Source organism: Sturnira hondurensis, unplaced genomic scaffold (assembly GCF_014824575.4).
Source record: "Sturnira hondurensis isolate 20B ecotype Veracruz unplaced genomic scaffold, ASM1482457v3 Scaffold0016433, whole genome shotgun sequence".
NCBI classification, from domain to species: Eukaryota; Metazoa; Chordata; class Mammalia; order Chiroptera; family Phyllostomidae; genus Sturnira; species Sturnira hondurensis.
In genome coordinates, this window is record NW_028089064.1 from 3,607,609 (window position 1) to 3,621,118 (window position 13,510).

Here is a 13,510-nt window from a genome sequence, read left to right on the forward strand (position 1 = left end):
ATTCTATCAATTTATTTATTGGCTGGCATTTTTCTGTAAAGAAGAGCTTTCCTAACACCTTTTATTGGAGAGACTGTCTTTGCTCTATTGTATATGCTCTTGTCAACTTTGTCAAATATCAATTGGTCATACGGGCATGTGTTTATTGTCTGTTCTTGTGCCAGTACAAAACTGTTTTTATTATAGCGGTCTTATAGGACAGCTTGACATCAGGAGTTGTAATACCTCCAGCTTTATTCTTCTTTTGTAAGATTGCTGAGGTTATTCAGGGTCTTTTCTGGTTCCATATAAATTTTTGGACTATTTTTTCTAGTTCTGTGAAGTACGCCATTGGTATTTTAATATGAATTGTGTTGAATGTATAAATTGCTTTGGGTAGAATAGCCATTTTAATGACAATAATTCTTCCAATCCATGAACACAGTATATGCTTCTACTGATTTGTATCTTCCTCAATTTCTTTCTTTGCTGGCTTACATTTTTCAGAGTATAGGTCATTTACCTCCTTGGTTAAATTTATTCCTAGCTACCTTGCGTTTTCTTGTTACAATGGTAAATGGAATTGTTTTCATAGTTTCTCTTTCTGATAGTTACTATTGGTGTATAAAAATGCCATCTATTTTGGGATATTAATTTTGTATCCTGCTAATCTGCCAGATTCATATATTAGATTTAGTAGTTTTTTGGTAGAGTCTTTGATGCAGACACCAGCTCGTGGGGTGCACCCCATTGTGGGTGTGACATGAGACATTCACATGGACTACTGAGTCCTGTGGAGGAAAAGGGACAGCATGGCTTTTTGTCTCAAGAAGAGCCAAAGCCGCAGCCTCCACCATGACAGGCCTTTATTGGGTTTCTCAGCATAATACATGATGTCCTCATTTACTACACACAGGTTCACTTTAGGTGGTTACCTTTTTACAGAAAAACAAAGGAGCCAATGCCGCTAATCACATCACAGAAGAGGGATATTTGCAAATGAAAAGGGCAAAAGTGGTTGAACCAGTTAGCATGGATTTTAGGAAGTTACTTTGCAGTAAATGTTTGCTGCAATTTAGGGTGAGGGAGTTTTTAGCAAAAGCAAGACTCAAAGCAGCCTAGGCACATTGCATACCTGATTCTCCACAGAAGAACCTATCTGTGGGCATGGGTCCTGTGCATCTCCCAGTGGGAGCTGGGCCCACGCCATGCAGAGTGGTCTCCTACAGTCTTTAGGGTTTTCTATGTACAATATCATGTCATCTGCCAATCATGACAACTTTACTTCCTCCTTTCCAATTGGGATGCATTTCATTTCTTCTTCTGGTATGACTGCTAGGGCTAACACGTCCAGAGCTATGTAGAATATGTGTGGATACATGCAAAAAGTGAGACTAGAATACCATTTATACCATACACAAAAATAAACTCAAAATGGATAAAAGACTTACATGTAAATCCAAAAACCATAAAAATCCTACAGAAAAATGTATAGAGTAAAATCTCAGATACTCAATGTAGAAATATTTTTGCTGATATATCTCCTAAGCCATGGGAAACAAAGCATATAATAAACAAATGGGACTACATCAAATTAGAAAGCTTCTGTACAGGTAAAGAAACCATCAACAAGATAAACAGGAACCCACTGCATGGGAGAACATTTTTTCCAATGATACATCTGAAAAGGATTTAATTTCCAAAATATACAAAGAACTAATAAAGCTCGATGCCAGGAAGACAAACAGCCCAATTAAGAAATGGGCAAAAGATCTGAATAGATACTTCTCTAAAGAGGACATACAAGGACCCAAAGACGTATGAAAAAATACTCAACATCATTAATCATCAGAGAAATGAACATTAAAACCTCAATGAGATATCACTTTACACCTGTCAGAATGACTATTGACAATACATCAACAAACAACAAGTGTTGGCAAGGTTGTGGACAAAAGAGAACTCTCATGTACTCCTGGTGGGAATGCAGTCTGGAGTGGCCACTGTGGAAAACAATATGGAATATCCTTAAAAAATTAAGAATAGAACTCCCTTTTGACCCAGTGATTCCACTTCTGGGAATAAACACCAAGGATCCTAAAACACTAATACAAATATATATATATGCAACCCTAAGTTCACAGCAGCATTATTTACAATAGCCAAGATTTAGAAATAGCCTAAGTGACCAGTAGTAGATGAGTAGATAAAAAAAATGTGGCAAAGTCACACAAAGGAATACTATGCAGCAGTAAAAAAGAATAAACTCTTGGGTTTTCCAACAGCATGCATGGGCCTGGAGAAAATAATGGTAAGTTAATTAAGCCAGTCAGTGATAGAAAATAGCACACTACCTCACTTGTATGTGCAATCTAATTAATGACCATGAGAACCATAGGGGTTGGGTCAGGGAGTGGTGTTGGTGAAGTAAGAGAGCCAAGACACAAGCCCAATAAAAGACAGAGATTTAATCAGCTTTAGCCTAACACAGGCAGAGTAAAAGAAATAATAAAAATTAGAGCAGAAATCACTGAAATTGAAAACAGAGAACCAATTGAGAAAATTAACAAAACCAACAACTAGTTCTTGAAAAGATCTATAAATTTGATAAACTATTACCCATCCTAACCAAGACAGTAGAGAAAAGACATGATTACCAATATTAGAAATTAAAAAAAAACATTTTAAATGAATATTTAAGTCACACTATGAACAAATCCAGGGCCACAAATTTTATCACTTAGTTAAAATAAATCAATTCTTTAAAATATACAAACTACCAAAGGCCCCTAACACACACAAGTAGATAAGCTGAATAGGCCTATATCTACTAAATAGATGGCATTAATAATTAATGACATTCCAGAAAAGGAAGCATGAAGCCCAGATGGTTTCATTCATGAATTCTACCAAACATTTAGTGAAAAAAATACCAAGTCTCCACAATCAATTCCAGAAAATAGAAGCAATGTAAATACTCCCTAACTCATTTTATGAGGTCAACATTAATACAAAACCAGACAAAAACATTATAAAAAAGAAAACTATAATTTTTCTATGAACAGTATTTCTCACAAACATAGAAAAAGTCCTAAAGAAAATATTAGCAAATAAAATCCAACAATGTATAAAAAAAGTAATATACCATTGCCAAGTGGGATTTGTTTGAGGTATGCAAGGCTAGTTCAACATTTGAAAGTCAATGTATTCTATATGTCAATAGGAGAGAGAAAAATATCTTAGAATCTTATAAACTAATGCAGGAAAATACACTTGAAAATACCCAACACCCATCCATTATAAAAAATACTCATCAAACCATAAATGGAGGAAAACATACTCAATGTGATAAAGACCATGTACAAAAATCCTACAGCTAAAATAATACCTAATGGTGAGATACTGGACACTTTCTTCCTAAGACATAGAAAAGGCGAGGATGTCTTCTCTCACTTCCACTGTGTCTAATTGTTTTAATTCTCATTTCTCTAATAGCTAATAATTTTTAAAACATGTTCATGTATTTACTTGCCACTTACCACTATACGTCTTCTTTAGTGAAATGTTCCATTCTTTTGTCCACTTTCTAATGGGATTATTTGGGAGGGTTGTTCTGGGTTTTGGGGTTTGTGTTTTTAGTTTAGAATGTTTTCGTACATTCTGAATGTGAGTTCTTTGCCAAATATGTGCCTCGAAAATATTTTCTCCCACTGATGGCTTGTCTTTTCATTGTATTAATAGGGTCTTTCATAGAGCAAAGGTTTTTAATTTTGATGATTTTTATTAATGAATTGTGCCTTTGGTATCATGTCTAAAAAGTTGTCACCTACACTGAGTAACAAAGATTTTCTACTGTACTATCTCCTAAAAAATTTTTAGTTTCGTGTTTTACATTTAGGTCATGACAATCTATTTTGAGGTTAGTTTTTTATGACTTGTGAGCTTAGCTCAAGATGCATTTTCCTGGATATTGATGGCCAGTTGTTCCTGTACCACTTGTTAAAAAGACTATCCTGCTCTCATTTAATTACTTGTGTGCTTTTGTTTTTAAAAAATCTGTAATTTCAATTTAACATGAGTAAACTTAATACACTTCCAATTTAAAATCATGAGTCCACAACCACTATGTGTCATATTAAAATACTTAACAGAACTTTAGTTTCACCTTATTTAACAGGTTAATTGTTGTATTTATAAGAATATGGGGCAATTATAATTTTCTTTTCTTTCTTTTATTCTGTTTTTTTTTTCAGCTTTTGAGATACTTTGTGTCTCAATAAAAAGTAGAAATTGTACATATTTAAGGTATAGGATTTGATGTTTTGATTTTTAAGTATTTCAAAGTTTTCATTTGCTAGACAAATGATGTATTTTAAAAAGAAATTGTTTGAAATGTATAAATTCAATTCAAAGTATTAAAGAGTTTAACTAAAAGTGTACATGATACAAGATATTATTAAAAGGTCCCTCAGAATGATTGCTATAATTTTCTAGATATACCAGTGCAATAATAATTTATACAAGCTACCCTTACATACTTAAAGATGAAGAATGTCTTTTGAATTTATAAGTTTGGTAAACCAACTGCCAATTAAAAAAAAAAACAAAGTTACACCTCTTAGCATAACTCAGATAAAAACTTACGGCAGTGCAACATTCAGGAGATGATACCGAGAAACTGAATTCTTCATGCACCATTACTGGGAATGAAAAATTATCCAACCACTCCTGTTCAGTGGTGTCTTAAAAAGCTGAGTATGTACTTACCATATGATGCAGCAATTCCACCCTTCACGATGTAACCAAGAGAAATGAGAACTTACGTTCACATAAAACCTTGTACACAAATACTCCTAGAAGCTTTATTTCTAGTAGACAAAAACTGGAAATAATTCAACTATCCTTCAACAGATGAATAGTTAAACAAGTTGTGATACATTTACACCATGGAATACTATACAGCAGTAAAAAAATCCCAAACTACTGGTAGATGCTACAACTTGGATGAATCTCAAGAAAATTATGCTAAGTAAAAAAAAATGGCCAGCTGAAAAAGATTACATATAGGAAATTTTTATTCATGTAACATTATGAAAATGACAAAATTATGGAGATTGAGAACAGATTAATGGCTGCACGAGTAAGGGCCTGGCAGTTTGAGTGAAAAGGGAGGAGGTACGTCTAAAAAAGGAAGCTTGAAGAGTCCTTATAAAGTTGCAACTATCTGTATAGTGACGTGGCGGTAGTCACACAATCTACACATGTGATACAACTGCACAAAACTAAATACACACATGCAAACAAGTGCATGCAAAACTCATTAAATTTGAATAAGATCAATGGATTGTATCAATGTTGATACACTGGTTGTCTTAATGATCTCTAGATTTGCAAGATATCAACACTGTGAAGACAGGTATTAACACAAGAAAACAGGTAAAGTGTACCCATAATTTCTGTACTATTCATTACAACAGCACATGAATCTACAATTAAATTTTTGAAAAGGTAATTAAAAAAACTAAATTATGAATAGTCCCTAATTATACATTAAAAAATTATTTTAGGGCATTAAAAACCCTTACACCATCATGAAGATAAACAGAATTTGTTTAGAACAATGAATGGAAATCCAGTATGCACCCTGGCTGCTGTGGCTCAGTGGTTGAGTGCCAGCCCCCGAAATTAAGGGGTTGCCATACAATTCCCAATTTAGGGCACACGTCTGAGTTGTGGGCCAGGACCCCGGGGGGGGGGGCATGCAAGAGGCAACCCCACCTTGTTGTTTCTCTCCCTCTCTTTCTCTCTAAAACTAAATAAATAAAATCTTTAAAAAAAAGAAGATACAGTATGTACTTAATAGATTGTATCTACTTGCCGCTGCCACTATTATTACTACTTCTATAAATATTATTAATTTAATATTTTTAAAGGGCATATCTCCTCTTTTTTAAAGATTTTTTAAAGATTTTATTTATTTATTTCTAGAGAGAGGGGAAGGGAAGGAGAAAGAGAGGGAGAGAAACATCAATGTGCAGTTGTCTCTCGAGTGCCCCCTACTGGGGACCTGGCCTGCAAGCCAGGCATGTGACCTGAGTGGAAATCAAACTGGTGACCCTTTGGTTGGCAAGCCAGCACTCAATCCACTGAGCCACACCAGCCAGGGCATAATTTAACATTTTGAACTGGCATTTGATCTTATGCCTGATACATGCTCTTCAAATATCTTGATGGCTAACTTCCTCACTTTATTTAGTTATCTGGGAATTTTGCCACAGGAAACATCACTTCTTTGAGCAACCTGTGTTCAATAACCCTGCCCCATCTTTCCACCCTGTATTGCTCCTTGCTACATCCTTTCCCCCTAATTTATTTTTCTTCTTGCACTTATGATCAAATGAAATATTGCATATTTATGTGTTTTCTTGTTTCTTATTGACCCCTCCCCTCTAAAGGCAAGCTGTAGGAGAATAGGGCTTTGTCTGTTTTTGTTCATTGTTGCATGCCCAGCTCTTACAAAGTGTGTGACATAGTAAAGGCTCAGGAACTACTTTTTTTAAAACAATTGTCCCATTTTTTTAAAGAGTTTACTTACTTATCTTTAGAGGGGAAGGGAAGGAGAGAGGGAGAGAAATATCAATGTATGGTTGCCTCTTGTGTGCCCCCTGCTAGGAACTGAATCCCCTGCCAGGAACTGGCCTGCAACCCAGGCATGTGCCCTGACTGGGAATTGAACCTCGATCCTCTGGTTCGCAGGTCCGTGCTCAATCCACTGAGCTACACCAGCCAGGGCTAGAAACTACTTATTAAATGACTAAACAGCACAATAAACTTATGAGTGAATGTTAGATATCAAATATAGAAATGTAAAATAATTCTGTATTCTGTTTTAAGTAATAACCTCTGATGTATGAGAAGGCCAGAGAATATGTCTTAGAAGTCTCATCTTAATTTTGTATTAAAATATTCATAAAAACTATTTTTAAGAAGTCTGTGCACTATAACAACAAACAAAAGAAATCAAGGGTTTGCCATAGTTCTCCTTATGCCTTATTCATGAGTTAGGATCCCTTCTGGAAACTTCTCTCTTAATTTCACTTTTGTTTCCACTAGCTATTCAAGCTAACTAGGTTATGGAGTTACAAGTCTTAGGGTGAAAGCTCAGTTGCCTCACACAAAATTTGCATTCTGCCTTCAGGTTCCATGTGAAGTCCCTTACTTCAAGTTTCTTCTTGTCTCTTTATACTTGAACTTCGGATTTCATCAAGCTGCATAAGTATAAGTTCCACCATCTTTTTCTCCCCAGTATATCCATGAGTCTCTTTCTATCCCCTAGAAAGAAGAAATGACATTTAAAAATATCAACTGTTTTAGAGGGGGAAAATACTAACTCTCCTGCTTCAGCTCTTAAAGGAATATCTTTGCCACCCTTGTACACTGTGAAATGGTTTACAGTAACTCTCCCAATGAATCCATGTGTCTTACTCTTCATTTAAGTCTAAGTATCAGGAAAAAAATTCATAAGACCTACGCAGGGAAGCAAATACTTACTTATTGAGTATTCTGAAAATATGATATATGTTTCAAGATGTAAGAAGAGCTAAGGCTCCAGATAGAAAGGAGAAAGTAAGAGAACTCCCACTTCAAATTATGCAGGAAGTACAAAGGTATGCAGGAAAACCTATGTCAGGATTCCTGGAGATGGTAAGCTTATCAAAAGCAATCAGAGAGGGATTTCCGAGAGACCGGTGAAGAATACTGTAAAATATAAGAAGCCAAAGATCATGTAAATTTGATACTACTGGTAATTGGCTCACATCCCCTACCTAGCTCTCCATTCTCAAAATGCCCAAAACAGGATGTGAGGTTGAGTAGTACAGGAATGATTCTTGATAATTTAGGACAATGTAGGCTTAGTTTTATAAGATATAAGTTTAACTATCTTTATATCCTTACCAAAAATATTGTTTTCATTAAACTCATAACAACACAATCTCACAGTTTATACATTTGAATTCTGGAACTGAAACACCCATTAAACACATTACAAGAAAAGAAAGGCAAGGTGGATGATCTACCAAGGCCAACAATTTAAGTCACAGAATCAAGCAATACTTTACTATGCTCTTAATCTCTTCCTCCACCTAACTGTAGGCAGAATGAAAAAGTACCAAGTGAGTACAGGTAGAAGACCTCTGCACCTTCCACATTATAGGTCTTCAGACCAAAGCATATTCAAGCTAACGGAGGAAAGATTAGGATACAAAAATGAAATGTTCCAATTATTATACAGTATTAGACATCCCAATTATTTAATTGAGACAATATTTGTGGCTTAAAGTTTCTATAAAACTGTGTCTTAACTAAGAATTTCCCTTACTGTCTTGGGTCTGCTGGAATATTCTTCCAAGAACAGGAGATGCTTACCCTGACTGAATGCATGAGACAAGAAAATAAAATTGCGCTATGGTCAAATTCCATGCATCATGCTATTCAACATACTGGCCCCACATACCTGATTTAATTGACCCCTCACAGGATCTTTTAAAAGTAGGCATGCAACCTGTGCAGCTGTGAAGACCACATGCTCAGAAGGGCCCTGTGCTTCACTATGTTCTGCTCTTCCTGTCTCAAAATTCTTAATAATTTTGGAACAAAATTACACCACATTTTCATTTTGCACTGTGTCCTACAAATTACATAGTTGGTCCTGTTAAGAACTTTTAGGATGATGGCCACATTCAACTTCTTGCCCTAGATTGGAGTTACTTGGTTTCTACTTTTAAAAATTTGTTATACTATACATAAGTTTTATGCAATTTCCTACATGTATTTTATATGAAACCTTTTGAAAATCCTTACCCAAGGATGTTTATTGCTTTTAGAGAGAGAATAAAAGGGAGAGAGGGAGAGAGAGAGAAATCTAAGTGAGAGAGAAAACATTGATTGGTTGCCTTCCATAAGTGCTCTGACTGGGGTCGAACTCACAACCTGGTTATGTGCCCTGACCAGAAATTGAAACCACAGCATTTTGGTGTATGGGACAATGCTCCAACCAACTGAGGCACTTGGCCAGGGCATATATTAAACAATTTTTAAAAGTTAAAAATAAATCTTTTCACGGAAATGGCAAAAAATATAATTTCTAACCTATGTTCTCAATGAGATTTAAAGGCATACTTCTTACAAATAAATAAAATTAAGAAGAATAAACCTAAATTTTTAAAACTTAAGATTTGTAATAACATTTCTGTAAGGGGGGGAAGAATTTTATTTAATTTTTAGAGAAGGGAAGGGAGGGAGAAAGAAAGGGAGAGAAACATCAATGTGTGGTTGCTTCTCACATGACCCTCCCGCCTTGGAACCTGACCCACAACCCAGGGATGTGCCCTGTCTGGGAATTGAATCAGCCAGTGACCCTTTGGTTCACAGGCTAGTGCTCAATCCACTGAGCCACACCAACCAGGACTGTGATAACCTTTCCATTTAAAGCACTAAATAGACTTTACATGGTATAAAAATAAATTTTTTAAGAAGAAAAAGATAAGTTTAAGATATAATTACACAATTCAGATGAATACATATGAAAGTGAGAGCAGATAACAGAAATGGAGGTTAAATGACAGATTTAAATTAAAAATAAGGGTCATCTCCAAAGGAGAAAAAAATTAAAGCCAATAATAATTTTTTTAAAAATCTTTCCAGATTAGAAAAGAACCTGACATCAAGAGAAACTAAAAAGTATCACTGTGTTCATGGCAAACTTGATAAGCAATGTGTTTGCTGTTAACTTTATTATTTAATTTCCAAGAAAATAAAAGTCACCTTGAAAACTTTGAAATGGAAAAAAATGCATTCTTCCAAGAATGAATGTATAATCAGAAAAGTTCCACTTGTTTGTTCTTTTCTCTGCAGAAAACAACGGAAAATTGTCTAAGTTTGGGGACAAAAGGAGGCGATGACACAGGTACATAGCACCCAGCCAGGCTGGCACCCGTGGTGGAGGGCAGAAGGGCAGGCCCAGAGCCTCAGTACGCTCACACACTCTATTTAAAGATCACTTTAAAGATGCTAATTAGTCCATTGGGAAAGGAAAATGAATCGAATTTAAAACTCCATCATTGAAAATTCGTGGTAGAAAAGAAAACTAGCATTAAACACTGAAACTAATAGTAAGAGAAAAAACTTCAGAAATCACTTAACATTACTAAGAGAAAGGCTGATGCTGATAAGTTTAAATAATTGGTGTAACTATGGTAACTAAAAGGCTACAAATGATAAAATATGCTTTAATATAAGAACAAGTTGTTTTTTTTTTCTTAAACAGTAGGGCTTGCAACGCCAGTTTAAATTAATTAAAAGTATATAAATAAGGTAGGGAGGAAAAAGAGCAATCATACCATATTTTCTACTTTTCTATAAAGTGGAGTTAAGTTGTAACTTGTTGTTTTCATAAGGGCACCACAAACACAACATTAAGTAACCTGGAAAAATTGTTAAATTCAGTACTAATAAAGTTAAAATCAAATTCTCCATTTTCCATTCTAAAAGATAAATACATACAGAACATTTTCTATGCAATAGAGCCAAAAAAGAAAAAGAAACAAATTGGCACAAAGAGGATAAAATTAACACAAGTCAGACTCAGAAAAACAATTAGAAACAATTACAATAAAGTTAAATTCAAAATTAATCATAGGGTTTGAACAAAAATAACCCCAAGCCTTGGAACAGGGCTAAATGACTATTATTTCAAAGGAAATACAGTACAAAATATGCCTATATAGAAGATTTTTAATAATTATAATAACAGCCTTATCTTTCTGATGAACATATATGCTAAAACTGTAAATAAAGATGTAGGGAACAAAGGTGAATCAAATCTACAAAGCACTAGATCCCTTTCTCTCACTGTTGATAATTTAGCAGAGAACTGGCTCAGGAGATGTGATTTGCCTCAGGGAAGAACAGGCAGGTATCAGCATTACTTTCCAGGGGTCTCATTTTCCTAAAAACAAATCTTTTCTAGGCCAGCAAACCTGCATTCTTACATACTCACATCGGTGTTCTCTGGCACTCTGCGTGAATGCATGGGCAAAGATAAGGGCGGAGCTTCCCCCTGCTGCCTTAGAAGCCATTGTGCCCATGAGCCCCCTCTGCTCCCTGAAAGTGTGAACAGTGACGTTTTAAATGATCTGCCTGTGCTAGTAAACACCCTCCCGTAAGCCCTGTGTTAAATGGGCCCTACTCTTTTGGTGATGTTGTCCATGATTGCTTTGCACAACAAGAATAAAAGCCCACAATTTATTATGCCGAAGGACATTCATCTGAGAAATGAAAAGTGGATTAAATTTATAAAATTGATTAACACCATATGTCACATAAAAAGAATAAATAAGATAAATATGTATTATCCATTTAATGGGGTGGCAAAACAGCACTTGATAAAATATTATGTCCATTTATATTTTAAAACCCTTAGAAAGGACAAGAAGGATGGGTTCAGAATATTTATTTCAAAACATCTAGCAAGCTACTCGGGGGGAAAGTGCTAAAGTCTTTTTCTTTCAAATCAGTAGCAAAGAAAATTAGATTTTTATCCAATTCAAAACCGATGATATTTAAGTAATTCTTATTAATTTCAGAATGTATAAACTCCAAATAAGTGAAACCATAATAGAAAGAAGAAGGGAATATTTTTGTTAGTTGCAGAAGACATGATGCAGAAGCTCTAGAAATGCAATCAATTGAAACATAGAATTCATAGAGGAAATTCAGCAACGTGAAAGACTACAAGATTGATATAAGGGACATAATTCTTGTTCTATGTACCAAACCAAGAATTCCCATTAGAAATATCAGCAAAAACTTAAATAAGAGTTATCCAAATGAGAAAAGCACATGATCTATAGGTATAAAACTGGAAAAAAAACTATTTTATATTTGTATCTAAAAAAGTATATCCATTATTCTTATATATTTCTCAATAGTGTTAAGATTTTAAATCTTTCCAAATTAATCCAAATGTTCAATGTGACTAGAATAAAAGTATAATGGGACCCATTTTGAATATTGAAGAAATAATTTAGACTCTGTCTGTTAGAAACCAGGTAAGAATTGTCTTTGAAACTTTTCAGAAGAAAAATAGCAAGCCATATTCTTAAAAGAAATTTCTTACATGTTCGCTTAACAGTTATAATTCTACCCTGGTGCTACCTGTTATATCATTTTACCATGTATCTGTTAGTCTTAATATTTTCTCATAATTTCACATTTTGAAAAAGTATTTGTAATAAAAAAATAAGGCATATTATACTTTGGGTCTACAAAACTAATTTTCAAAAGCACCAAGCCCCACTAATTACCAAAGGAGTTTAAGTCAAAGCTACAATGAAAAACGTTTATCTGTCATATATGTTAAATTCATATTTAAAAAAAATGGTAACCTTCCAAAAGTGGCTTTGATAAAATAAAATTTTTCTCTTATTCATATTTGGTAACAGAGGAGATTGGAAGTAAAATTAAGAGAGGAATTTATAATTATAAGAAATACTTATAAATTATCATAAAAATTAATTATAATAAGTCTATATTCTAAAAGTAAACAAACAACTTTAAAATATGAAAAAGGCTGTTAAAAAATTTTCTAAATAGTCTGTATGGTCAACAGCTCAGAAATAAGAAAGCAAATTATGGCACTCATACAAGGAACTCAATGCTGTCATTAAAATAATCATTATGAAGATTATATAGCAGCGTGAAAATACTTATGATAATTTTATCATAGAAAACACGAAAGCAAAATAGAAAATGATGCAAATAGTAACAAAAATGGAAAGAAATGCACTAAATCAATAAACTAGTAATTCATTTTTAAACAACAAAAAGAAAATCTAGCTCCTTTAAATTACAAACAGTCTCTACTCAGTAATTAAAACTGCTAATCCACATTACACTCCTCATTTAAAGATAAAACTCTACCCTCCTTCCATCCCAGGTAGGGCCTAAACCTGGAGAAAAGTCATTCTTATCCCTATTCCCTGCTCCTCCTTCCTAGATTCCTAAAAGGACTTAGGCTCCTCTTGCTACAGACCTTCCCTCACCCTCTGAAGTGGTCCTGTCAAGCAGCATCTTTTTTCTTAATAGACTTTATGTTCTAGAGAAGTTCAAGACTCAGAAAAGTGGAGAGGGAAGATAGAGGGTTCCCATGTTCCCCCGCCACACATATGCATAGCCTCCCCCATTATGAACACCCCCCACATTTGTTACCATCAATGAACCTACATAAACAGATCAAAATCACTCAGTGTGTACTTTACATTTGGTTCACTTTTGGTGTTGTAGATTCTAAGAGTTTGGACATATGTTAAGTTACATGGATACATTGTTACATTGTACATTGTAGTATCACAGTGAGTACTTTCACTGCCCTAAAAATATTCTGTGCTCCACCCATTCATCCTTAACCACTGGTTAGGTAGAACCATCAGCTCTTTCTCTCCTGTGGCCCCTCGTGGCCAATTGTAAATGC